The sequence below is a fragment of the Hyalella azteca genome, unplaced genomic scaffold (genome assembly GCF_000764305.2).
Source record: "Hyalella azteca isolate HAZT.00-mixed unplaced genomic scaffold, Hazt_2.0.2 contig15757, whole genome shotgun sequence".
Classification (NCBI taxonomy): Eukaryota; Metazoa; Arthropoda; class Malacostraca; order Amphipoda; family Hyalellidae; genus Hyalella; species Hyalella azteca.
Window position 1 is genome coordinate 153,357 of NW_025945596.1, and position 12,251 is coordinate 165,607.

Here is a 12,251-nt window from a genome sequence, read left to right on the forward strand (position 1 = left end):
TATATCGCGATACATTTTGCTACGCTATCATTCGCGTAGTATTTAAGTATTCAGCCGATGTTGAATTTCATGAATAGAAAGGAATTTCACGGGCAAGTTGTGGTGGGTGGCCCCTGCCATCTCTAACACTCTCATATTTCCCCGTATAACCTTTCTTGGCTTCCAAGAATCATACATGACCCTATATAAAGCTTCTTCCGTTAGATGTATAACTTCTACCCTCTTTGGCACATTTACTTCACGTCTCTTGCCTAGTCGCTAAAAGCCTAAAACTAGGATCATGATTAATTCAAATCCCCTAATGCATGCAGTGGATCCCTCTCGGTTACCTGTTTCGTTCTCCGAATCGCTAATGGTTTTCGTGCTCCTAACGAACGGCTATACACCTCATGCTTTGCGTTGGCGACCTCGGGCATGTAAGCTGAGTATTGATCAAGCAATCCTCCAGACTCGAGTGAGTGAGCGAGCTTGCAGGGTGAGTGAATCCCTGCGTAGTAAACCGCGCATGTTTCTGCCGTCGAGAAGAGCTTAATTACGCTGAAATTTAATCCTTATGATACCAGAGAGTTAAAGATAGTACGTTATCTTGCGTTGATTGCTAAGAGTTAAACTGAAACTTTCGTTTTCGAGATCGTATTTGTTGGTTGCGTGATATTCGTGAATGCATGTTTGCGGCTGTATATTGTTGAGTGTGTGATATTGTATATAGGCTGTATATTTTGGGTACGTCCGTACGTGATATTGTATATAGGCTGTATATTTTGGGTACGTGATATTCGTGTATGCATGATAGCGGCTGTATATTGTTGGGTGCGTGATAATCGTGTCTGCATGATTACGGCTGTATATTGTATAGGTACGTGATATTCGTGTATGCATGATCGCCGCTGTGCATGTATTCTCAGCTGTGTATAGCATTCATTTAGCGTGCTTCTCGCCCTGCGAACACTTGACTTCTTCAAACGCCAAGTTGACGGGAGCGGATTTCCTGAGATAGTCAAAAGCAAGTACGTTTCATACTCCGCTTCTTCAGGGCTTTATATGAAATTCTCACAGCTTTCCTTCTGTAATTCATCGTAATTATAAGCCGTTATTATTTAAATTGTTATAGTTCCATGTTTTTCAAGCTGTGAAGTAATTCTATGCAGTCAACAATGAAAAATAACGAAGTATATTTATAAATGCTCGGTGGTCATCATTATGCTATTTTTGTACCATAGTTTTATGATTAATAAAAAGGTCGGGTAAATGGAAATTTTCGTTATATTTTTTCAATATTTGTGAATGCTGAACGAGGATTGAATGCATACATTTTGCTATACAAGTCTAGGAGTAGATTGGATTGTATCTTGCCTAACTTCGAAAAAGCTTTTTCTGCTTCAGTTCCGGTTATGTTGAAGCTGGGAGATATTCGATAAACTTGCAATAGTGGCGCACCAAAAAGTGTTTCCTTAAAATCAATGAGATTTTTTATCATTCGATTGAAAAAATGCTAATTTTTTATAGTCAATTGAATGTCTGAACTTGACTGCTAAATCTGTAGGGTTTTCCAATCAAAGTTTCGGAAATAGAATGTAACGATGCATAGTTTTCAGTGCCGTGCCGCGAAGTTGACCCAGAACAAAGCACTGTAACTCTTTGGTAATTCCTCGTTGTGTTACCTAAGTCATCGGAAATCATATGTCTAACCGGAAGATAAACATGTACAAATAGCTTCTTTTGTTCTCATAATGTGTCCGCAACATCCATGAAAAATTCCCCGTTTTTTTACTTAAAAAGTCAGACCGCACCAATAATTAGATAAGTAGTTTCTAATTACTGCACATAGATATTTTCCGACATACCATGATACTAACATATTCTTAACTTCCAATTCGTAAAATGTAATCACCGTGAACATTTTGAAAAAGCGAATTCCGATGATTTTTTTAAATAATGATTTCAAGGCACATATCGATGTCGTTCTCCTCGTTCGTATCGAGAACCGAGTTGACTCTTCGCCAGCAACCGCGGTAACATTTTTAAATAAGTAAATAAATAAGGAGATATAAGCATGCTTGTATTGATAGATGAAGGATGGCCCTATGATGATGGATTACTCTAGCAGCTTTAGTGCCATTCAGTGGGTTTCTACTCTTATGACGCATCAGGTTCGGACAGTTTTAGATCGATGGCTGTGATCTATGGTCGTGACGATCATAAATACTAAGCTTTTTTAGGTAAGTTTATTTTCTCATTTTTCTAGTCTTAGCCTTTTTTTAGTCTCGCGCGATGCTGTAATCATCGTTCACGTCTAAAACTTTTAAATGGTTGAAATTTGACAAGAAAAAGTGTATTAGAGAAGTCGATATTGTGTGATTGCCTACATTGTGCATTAAAAACATTCAAATAATTTTTCACAAGGAGTCTGTTAGCCTCGATTTGTTTCGTAACCTCTGAATGATGGTGTTCAACGACATATCCGCGTTTTTTCACAGATTAGAAATGCGCTCATTTCATACGGATCCGAAGTAACGTTTAATAAAGTTTAATGCAAGATATTAAAGAGATTATATTGTACAGTTTCAATGCAGTACCATAGGAAGTCCGCATCGTTGTTAAAAAATTTATACGTTTTGTAAATTGAATCGATTTTGCCGACGACTGAATGAAATCGATTATTTATAGATTACGGAAAATTTATTTACTTGTTATTGTAGTTCGCGTGTTTCAATCCTGACACATGCAGTTAACATCCTGAGGGCTATTCGAGCACGCATCTACAACAGCAATCGTATCTTGATATTACATTTATCTGTTATTTTATTTTATTCGGTAAACCACGAATAACTGTAAAAACGCATATTTTAGACTTTAAATTTGTTTTTTATACATCTCACAAAATTAATTCCCACAAAATTTATGGATAGTGTTGAATAGGGTTGAATAGATATTTTTCGTTGGATTGGGGTTTTTACAAAAAATTTCTTTAATTCACTGTCAGTTGGTTTTAAACTAGGTATTTAATATCCCAAAAGCGATGGATCTTTTTCCGCGAAAGTTCAATCTTACTGTAAAGGGAATACAAGATCAACAAATTTCAGGAATAATCTATCATGAGCAACGCTAGAGTCAACGCAATCAACATGCCAGTGACACCGTTTCAAAAATTTGATAACCATGTTCTGCGATATGGTATCCCGAGGAAAGGAGAAGTTGGGCTTTTTCCCTTTGCTGTTTCGGGGGAATTTTTATCTCTCCCGAGAGACGTTGCACGCCTTACCCCTTACGCCATAACTTAAATCTACACATAAAAATGAGCTTCGGTACGTGTGAGACGAATCTCGAACATCCCATACACATTATAGTTTTAACTATAATTTAATTTTATGCGTACATGTAACCAATTCAATTTACGGGGTGCGTACGGATTCGGTTGGAAATTTTCCGTTCGCGATTTAGTTAGAAAAATAGGATCGAGTGAAACGACTTTGAAGCAGCTCTGTCGGACATTGAATGTTTGTATTCGGCCAACAGATTTCGACTCGCATAATATTTTAATTGATATTTTGAGCGTAATCTTCCGTATGATTTATCCTCGCGCGCACCACTAAATGCAAGAGCAGTCGATTACCTTGTATGTCGATAGATTACTAATTCTATTGCATGTCGAACCTAACATCGATTCTTGTCTACTTCGTCTTGAAGGAGTTATGCGTGCACTGAATCTTTATCATGTTTTAAAATGTGTTATTCTGTTATTTATTATTTGTTCGTAAGATACATGGCATGTTAACTGCTCTTATAAGGTGAAGGTATCGTGGTAATTTAGTCACACGTTTGAGTTCTCTTCATGTTAGTCTAGCATTCGTGTGAACAGAGGCGTCGCTTACATACATACATATTTCTTTGCATAGAAACGTCGGATTGACCTGCTGGGTCAACCTGTTACATATCACGAACATCCTCCCTATAATAGCTCCCGGTACCTGCTACGTGTAATGCATAACCTCCGTAACAATGCCTGGATAACCTGTTATAGTTGCTTACCGATTCTATAGTTAGTCACTCATAATACGCGTTTAGAACCTGTTTACTTATAATACAGATGTACGTCGTCTTTGGTATATTTCTACGGATACAAAAGAGGATACAGTCATTCGTGTGTCACTGTGTCATTTCGAATAATCACCGATTAATTATATGTGTTTGTTTTGTATCTGACATCTTCGTGCAAGTAACATGTATAGGTCGGTGACCTCTTGCTCGCTCCATGACTGTACTTCATCAAGTTTAACTGCAATTATAATTACACTAAGCTCGCTGTCGCTTGCTTTTTTGTACAAACGTCATCCCGTCAAGTTCGTGTTACGGGTCTTAATGGATGAAGTTGCTGCATGCAGAGTTTGTTTCAAAATTGACTGTGAACTTGTTTTTTTTTCGTCTTTCTATATGGTAGTGAAAGAACGTTTTTGTTGTTGCACAAAATACATAATTAACCAGTTTCGGTGCGGCTTTAATCGGGTCTTAAAGAGCATCATGTCTTGAATTTTCAAGGTTAGAAAGCATACATTCTTGAATTCAATTTGATGCAACGAACCGATCAAATTCATATTTTTATTTCAACTGAAAAATTTTCAGCTGTTTACATTTATAGTTATATTTAAGAAATGCTGATACAATGGACAGAATGTACTCTAAATTCTCGTATTCATAATAAATAAGATTCAACGGTATGATTCAGAAGCCTCTAAATATCTTTGTCGGTATTGCCAAATTTGTTGGTTGCTTTGTATATAGCAGGATGAAGAACAAAGGCTCATATACTCAAGTGCGGAGTTAATAGCAGTAATTAGGTAATTCGCAAGACATTCACGCGTCTTAGCCAGTTTAATTATCAGCTTTTGTTTGTAAATCACAACTAAAATGTCTTGCAATCTTCTTGACGTGATAGCTTATTATTAAGTGAGTCGATAAACTCTGCTCATAATTTTACTCCAATTGATTACTCTGAACTATCGATTAGCGCGTTGTTAGAATGCCAAGTACGCATTCGTTTATAAGTTCTCTTAAGCGGCATCGAATGCAGTCTTGATGCAGTTATATATGTATATATGGGTGGTTAATAATGAACAGAGAATTCATGGATTTAAATTTTCAGGATCGAACAATATTCTTCAGATGACGTTGGTTGATTAAAATGCAGGTTCAAGATAGTAATTTTAATTTATTAACGACGATTCGAATGTGACAACATTAATTGTCAAGTTATTTGAAGCATTGAATACTGAAATTTAGGCGGAAATAAGTACATGATACTCGTAAATATGATACAACACAAAAATTTAAGATCGTGAAAATAAGTCCGAAACAATCAAGATACAATTTTGATTAAGAAAATAACGTGACATCTGTAAAATTCTGGAAGCGCTGCTGGCTCGTGTGTACTTTTAAGCAAAACTATTCGTACATGTTAAAGCAAACATGAATAAAGCTTCTTAATTCGGCCGTTTATTTGCTTCAATTATGCTATCATCCGCGCGACATTGGAGGCCTGTACAAGCATCATCATGCGGTGCCCCGATCCTAAAAGACTGACGATAGCAGAAGTTCAGCAATGAAGGATGAGTCGATCTCCAGCAATCAATTTGAAAAAAACTACCCGATTTGTCAGGACGTTAAAGTTGTTCTGGGAAAAATTCTAGATTTTGATTTCGAACCGTATCTACGATTCCTTTTGTTGCAAAAATTAGTTTGAGATGGCAGAATTTGTTGATTTATACGCGTGCGATTAACGACCAGAGAATAAATTGTTTGTGATGTCATCAAGCAGTGGCCTGACATCAATCGACCGAAGATGGCTAGCCTCATCGTGTCTACGAATTGGACGCCTGCTACCTCTTTCTTAACTACCGGATTTGGCTGAACTTTGAAATGATTTTCAGAGTGATTTTTTGATTCAAAAAATTTACTATAGTATCCTATTTACATATATTATGTACTTATTTCCACCAGAATTTCAATATTTAATGCTCTTTGTAACTTGAAAATGAATGTTTGTTACATTCGAAACGTCGTTAATAAACTAAAACTACTTCTTGATATACTGTATGCCTTTCGATCTACCAACGTCATCTGAAGAATTGTCCTACTCTTTGATAATTTAAATCAATTTATTCTCTGGTCGTTAATCGCACGCGTATAGATTTTTTTGTATGTAGGTACCTATGCAACTTCCAAATTTCATATGTTGTATAACTCTTCACCTACTTAAAAATAAATATTGAATATTAGAAACATGGTATTCCAGTAGAATGTCATCTGGTTACCTGCTTTTCGATCTCCTAACACAAGCAAGAAATTTAATCGGCTTCTTGAAAAAAAAACATAAGAAAATTTTTGATAATAAGCCTCATCTGGTCTTAATTCAAACCTGCATAAATGAACAACTTCTGTCTAACTGCATTAATATTTATAAAGGGTATGAAAAACAATTGCATGATCCTTTGTAAGCCGGAAAGATAAAGTTCGTGGCTATTTTCCACTCTCATCTTGATGAGGCGAAATTAGTATATGTTGCCCAGTAACGTCGTCGCCTATATAGCTCTCTTAATATTATAAAAGTCGTTGCGGTAATGAAGACTGTCTCAATTCAATTGCAACATTCTGTTGTTTCAGATCTAATTGATCATTCGTAAATGTCAAACGTCGGTACTATTAGATTAAAGAGGGTTTTTCCCCATGATTTTGTTCAAGTGACGTTTGTTTAAACGCCTCATAGCTGTGGATGCTGCTTGCAAAATCTGCTATTTTCCCTTGAATGTAATTTTGTTCACATGTATAATTCAGTACCAAGATATATTATTATATTAAAAGACTAAAGAATGACCTTCAGTACGCAATGCTTTCCTTCCTGCATGCCTTGCTGACATTTCTGCATGTAACTTTCATATCTCTTCTCATTCATTTGCTTGTGAACTCGTTAATTTTTGTGATTACAGTTTCTTAAGTACAAGGACTAAAGATTCGAGCACACTGCGTGCTCGTATATATCTTCATGAGCCGTTTAGATTTTTTCATCACTTCAAGCTTCTCAAGTTCAGAAGAAGTGCTTGTGAGCACGCTAGTTGTGCGCTCTTTGTTCTTGTTATGACCCTTTCTCACCTTAGTTTGAAAGCAAATGTGTTTTTACTCTCAAGTGTTCTGTCATGAATGATGAATCTGTTTGCTTTCCCCTCGTTTGATGGGTTTGATGATGCATCGAGAACTGCACTGGACTAAAGTATCGTTGTGTGCGCCGACTATTAATAAATATATAACAACGTCGTTATCAAGACCGTGCTTTTAACTTCTCGTTGGAATCCGTTGAGAGGTTTATGAGCCGAAAGACAGATTGATCAATCTCTCCAAGTCCATGGGATGCAAGTTTTATTTAAAAATGTGATGATGAAAGTTCATAGTGCAACGTACGTGTACGCAATAAATTTCAAGTTCTTCAAGGTTCATTGTTTCAAGTTTTTTTCCTTAAATAATTGTAAACTGCCTAATAAATTATTCATAAATTTAATTTTGTTTATACTCTGCACATAATTTTTTTTCTTCGTGTTGATTAATTGATTCACGAAGCAAGTTTCACAAGCTCTGAGAATCTCAATTCCATACGCGACACGAATTCCATCCGCAACACTAATCTCAATTCAATACACAACACGAATTCTATCCGCAACGCGAATCTCAGTTCTATACGCGACTCGAATCTCAATTCCATACGCTACACGAATTCCATCTGATACGCGTCACTAATTCCGTCCGCTACACGAATCTCAATTTCATACGCAACACGAAATCACAATTCCGTAAGCAACACGAATTCAATTCGCTACACGAACCTCAATTCTATACGCAACACGGCACTGCAGGTTCGCTTTGCAGTGAAGGCCCACGTGGAGTATCGACTTTCAGGCACTTATTTGCGCTGACCGCCGGCATGACTCTGCTAATAGGGAACTGCGTGGCCGCAATGCAAGGGCCCCTCCATAAAATGAATTGGTCGGCCGCGGCCACTCCTCTGTTTGCTCTCCTTAAAAAAGTCAGTAGAAGTTTTCCTTTTTGGGGTGTTGGTCTTTGCGACCATGATTTTAAGGATGGATGGGTTTCATGCATGGTTGAACTAGTATAAGGTTGACCCATAGGAAGCTCATTTTTGCTGACGTAGTTTGTTGTTCGCCTGTGACGTACGGGCATTCCCCATTCACCAAAATGCGATCAATCCAATCAACCAATCCGTCATGGGAATGATTGGATTGTTTACGTTTCTCGATCTCTGTGACGTTGAAAGCTGAACTGAAAGACGGATATCCTCGTGGGTCAAACTTATATAGTTCAACCATGGGATTCATGTTGTGAATTGGATCTGTAATGAAGCATGTTTAAGGCCTGAAACTTGATAAGAATCCTGACTCTCACTAATATTAGCGGTGGAAACATCTTGTATTGCACTCATGGGGATTTGGAAATCAAGCGGAGTTTGCAAATTTAGTTGAATTCTGTTTCAGTTCTCGGTCTTACATGGCCTCTCTGACCTCAGGCAAATGAATGGCTGTAATTGTTCGTTATGTTCGGTTGTTTTCTCGTGACCTTTCTTTGGCTTTATTGTGTAGGCCTGCTTGTTCAAAAAAGAAAGAAAGAAACTCATGCTACACACTCACTACTCGGTGACCTTGTCCAGTAATTGTCCAGCTATTCCGCAATTAGTTCGACTCTTTTGTCATTACTTGCCATCATTTCTGGACCTTGTATTCGATTCACCAGCCAGACTCAATTCTTTCTACAATTTATTCGTCTAAAATGTCCATAATGTTACTATAATCGAAGCACTCAATAAGCCAAATTCGCCTAGATTTACAAATTAAAAACTATACATAAACTTTTTCACTATCGAAGACTGCAAATAATAATACCTGCCATTGATGTTACAATTGAACCATAGTCCTTGTTTCGATTGCGAGGCGGGTTTCAATAAATCAATGTGATTTATTGAATCAATGTTGTTCCCCATTCCAATACCTGTAACAATTTTCCGCTGTTCTTATCTTGCTTCTGGAAAACTAAGCTATTTAGATCGGCAAAATCGTTTCTATTTTCAATATTTTATGAAAAATCGTCAAGGAATATGAATTTCTATTGTTATGAGTTGAATCTACTGAAGCTGTTTTTTTACTACAATGGTAAATCTACTAAACGGTATTTCGGGGACCGCCTGTCATGTTATACCGCCATGCCTCCACATGCCGCCAAGTCCCTAGCCTAACCCAAGCTGGCGCTCCACGGGGCGCGTGAGGTCGTATGTCAGTGGATCATTGCGCTCGTAAATTTGTTCACTCCATTGTCCTGAGGCCTTGTGTGTATATTTATTGTCCCGGCCTTGCTTGCCAGCTAACACATAAATAAAAGTATCGTCAGCAATCTTCCATCGTTTGTACCTTTCCGCTAGCCTATTGTTTTTTTCGTGGTTCCTCCAATTTTTCATTTGATCCAGAAAGCTTTAGTCGATAGTTGATATTTTTTGCGGTTCACCTAAAAGTGGCGCTCTTAACCATGCATGTTTGATGATGTCATGAATGCGAATTAGTTTCTCATTCTCGATTTATTCGCCTTGCTTACTGTCATAAATATGTTCTCATTCGTTGTTCTCGTTTATATGCTCCCACCTTTTCTGAAATTTCTAAACCTACTGATTTAAGGCACACCTGTGTTCATGTCTCTGAGTTTATATAGGATTAAGAACGTTTACTCGTAAACATCTAGGCATAATGAACGCTGTTGCAGTTTCATTTTAAACTTCATGGCTCTATTTTAGGTCGTCACCATGTCTTTATAACCTTGTAGAGTTGTAGCTGCAATAAAGATGCAAATGTGTCCCTCAAAGCTTAGGTTACCTTCACCTCCTGCGCTGGAAGGCCGTTCGTTAGTGATGGTCTAAGGTTAGTCATGAGTCCAAGTATACTAATTAATGCCTTGCTATCTGCATCACGCTAGTTCCCTAACAAAATTCCTGTTTGGCTCCAGCTTTAATGGGGCTAATCGCAGCAGCAATTGATGTTATTTTTTATTTGTAAGCAAGATTTACTCCGTGTCCTTTTGAACTTATCAAGGGCGTTCAGACGGTGTAAACAGAATCAAGAACAAATCAAAGATAAATTGTTACCGAGATCATCAATACTGCGCAATGTTTTTGCGTTGTATTTCTTTGCGAATGTCTTTCGTTGTGAATAGCAAACGGAATTTTCATGAATTTATTATTAACTAGTGCATGCTGTCTTAATTTCTTCGTAATTCATCTATTTTATGATTATGTTTGCCGCATACGGTGCACACATTCAAATGATTGCCTGTAAAAAATCTTTATTGCATTTAGATATGCTTTTGTGTCAATGAGTTACGTTCTATGTACCTATATATATCAGGAAAATACCAGGCTCCGATAGTCGACTCCTTCAATCGTTTCCGCGTTTGGGACGGCATTCTCGACTCCATCTTAACGTTGTTCCTACCCGAGGGCGCAGACTTTTGGTTGGTTAATAGGACTGTATACGAGCTATTCATATGCCAAGTATTCGATTTATACATTTAACAGAAACTACAGCAGGTAAAAAATTTGCTAATCATTTTTAAAAATTCGTTTTCTAATCGCCTGCTCCAAACTGAGTCAGTTCGGGGTCTGTGACTTTTTTACGACTCAAATTTCAAGAATTTAGCCCCGGTTCTGGCCAGGAGTGACGATTCTAGGGATCCAGTGGATCTTGTTCCTAGCTCCTTAACCTCCTCCCACTTACGCTTGTCTTGGATACTATGCTATTCATACCTGGGCATTCATTCGGGCCGTTTAGTGCTGAGAACTGGAACCCCGTTGCTTTACAGAACGATAAGCGTCTTCTTAAAATTGCCTAGTTGTATGTAGCATACATGTTTTCCCTCATGAGATAGAAGCCTTGGCTTCGTTTTCCGCTTCAGCTAGAGCTTCTAAAGACGCATTCTTGGAATTGTTTTCTTTGCATGGGTAATGCGTTGGATCGCAGTATCTATCGTTCTTGCGTTGAAATTAATAAATTATGTTGAATAGAATAGAAGTGTCGACGTTGAAGAAATAGGCCCATGGCCTGTTGCCGATTCTTGAACTTTTCGTGACTTGATTCACAAGGGATCCTTTGGAACCCGATCTTACTTATTGCCTGATCCGTAATTTGCTAGGCATTGAATATTGAAGAATATTTAGTCTGCGTATCATTGTTTATAAATTGTGATAATGTATATTTAACGGTTAAGTTCCGCTGATATCTGTTCCAGAAGACTAGGTATTTTTTCACCATTTTACTTAAGTCATTTGAATTTAATCTTTTTAATAGTTATATTTTGCCAAAGCGTAGTTCGTTATAGCTTAATTTTGAAACCACTTCGAATCGCCGCATTTTCTCTGTTTCATATAACAAATCGCGTGAACCAATGAAATGAAATATCATTTTACTAATTTATATTTCAATAAATGAGTAATTTAAAGTCACGTTCTAATATAATCCTTCATTTGAATTTATCTACAGATAAACCCATAAACCACAATGACTATTATTATAAATACTCGTATAGAACTGGCACTATGACACGTACAGAGAAAAAGAAAACGTGAAGATGCCTGTCCTCGATGGTACGCAATTGTTAGGATCATTTGTTCCTATCATACGCAACAGTGTGTTAGATCAACGTCTGCTTTCTATAAAGATCAATATAGAAATAAATGGACACTCGTTCATGTCTAGCCCACTTATCAATCAATTACTTGCCCATATCAGACATCCATTCGTCCAATTGAGTCTATTAACGTCGTATGGTTTGTATCGGTAATACTCTTAGTTTTCTTGGTTTCGGATAATAATTTTAATTAAATGCTCTCCTTATTTTCTCTTCGTGAAAGTATTTTTAAATCATAAACTTTCCTGCGCTAACTTTCGTAAACAAGAATATTGTGTCTTAATATTTATGAAATTTATTTATATTTTTTGCAGATGTGAGAGCAGGACTGCGTTCTCTCTGGAAGTGTTATCAGATAAATGCCGTACGCAATGGACTTTGATCGCGTAACTAATGGAGCTTGTGACTATTGTGAGCGTGGCCAAGTGGACACCTGGCTTCAAAGTTAACTTCACCTCAATACAGAACCAAATTAACTTCATCTCCATATACACCTGCATTCATTACTTCAAAATAAACGTTCAATC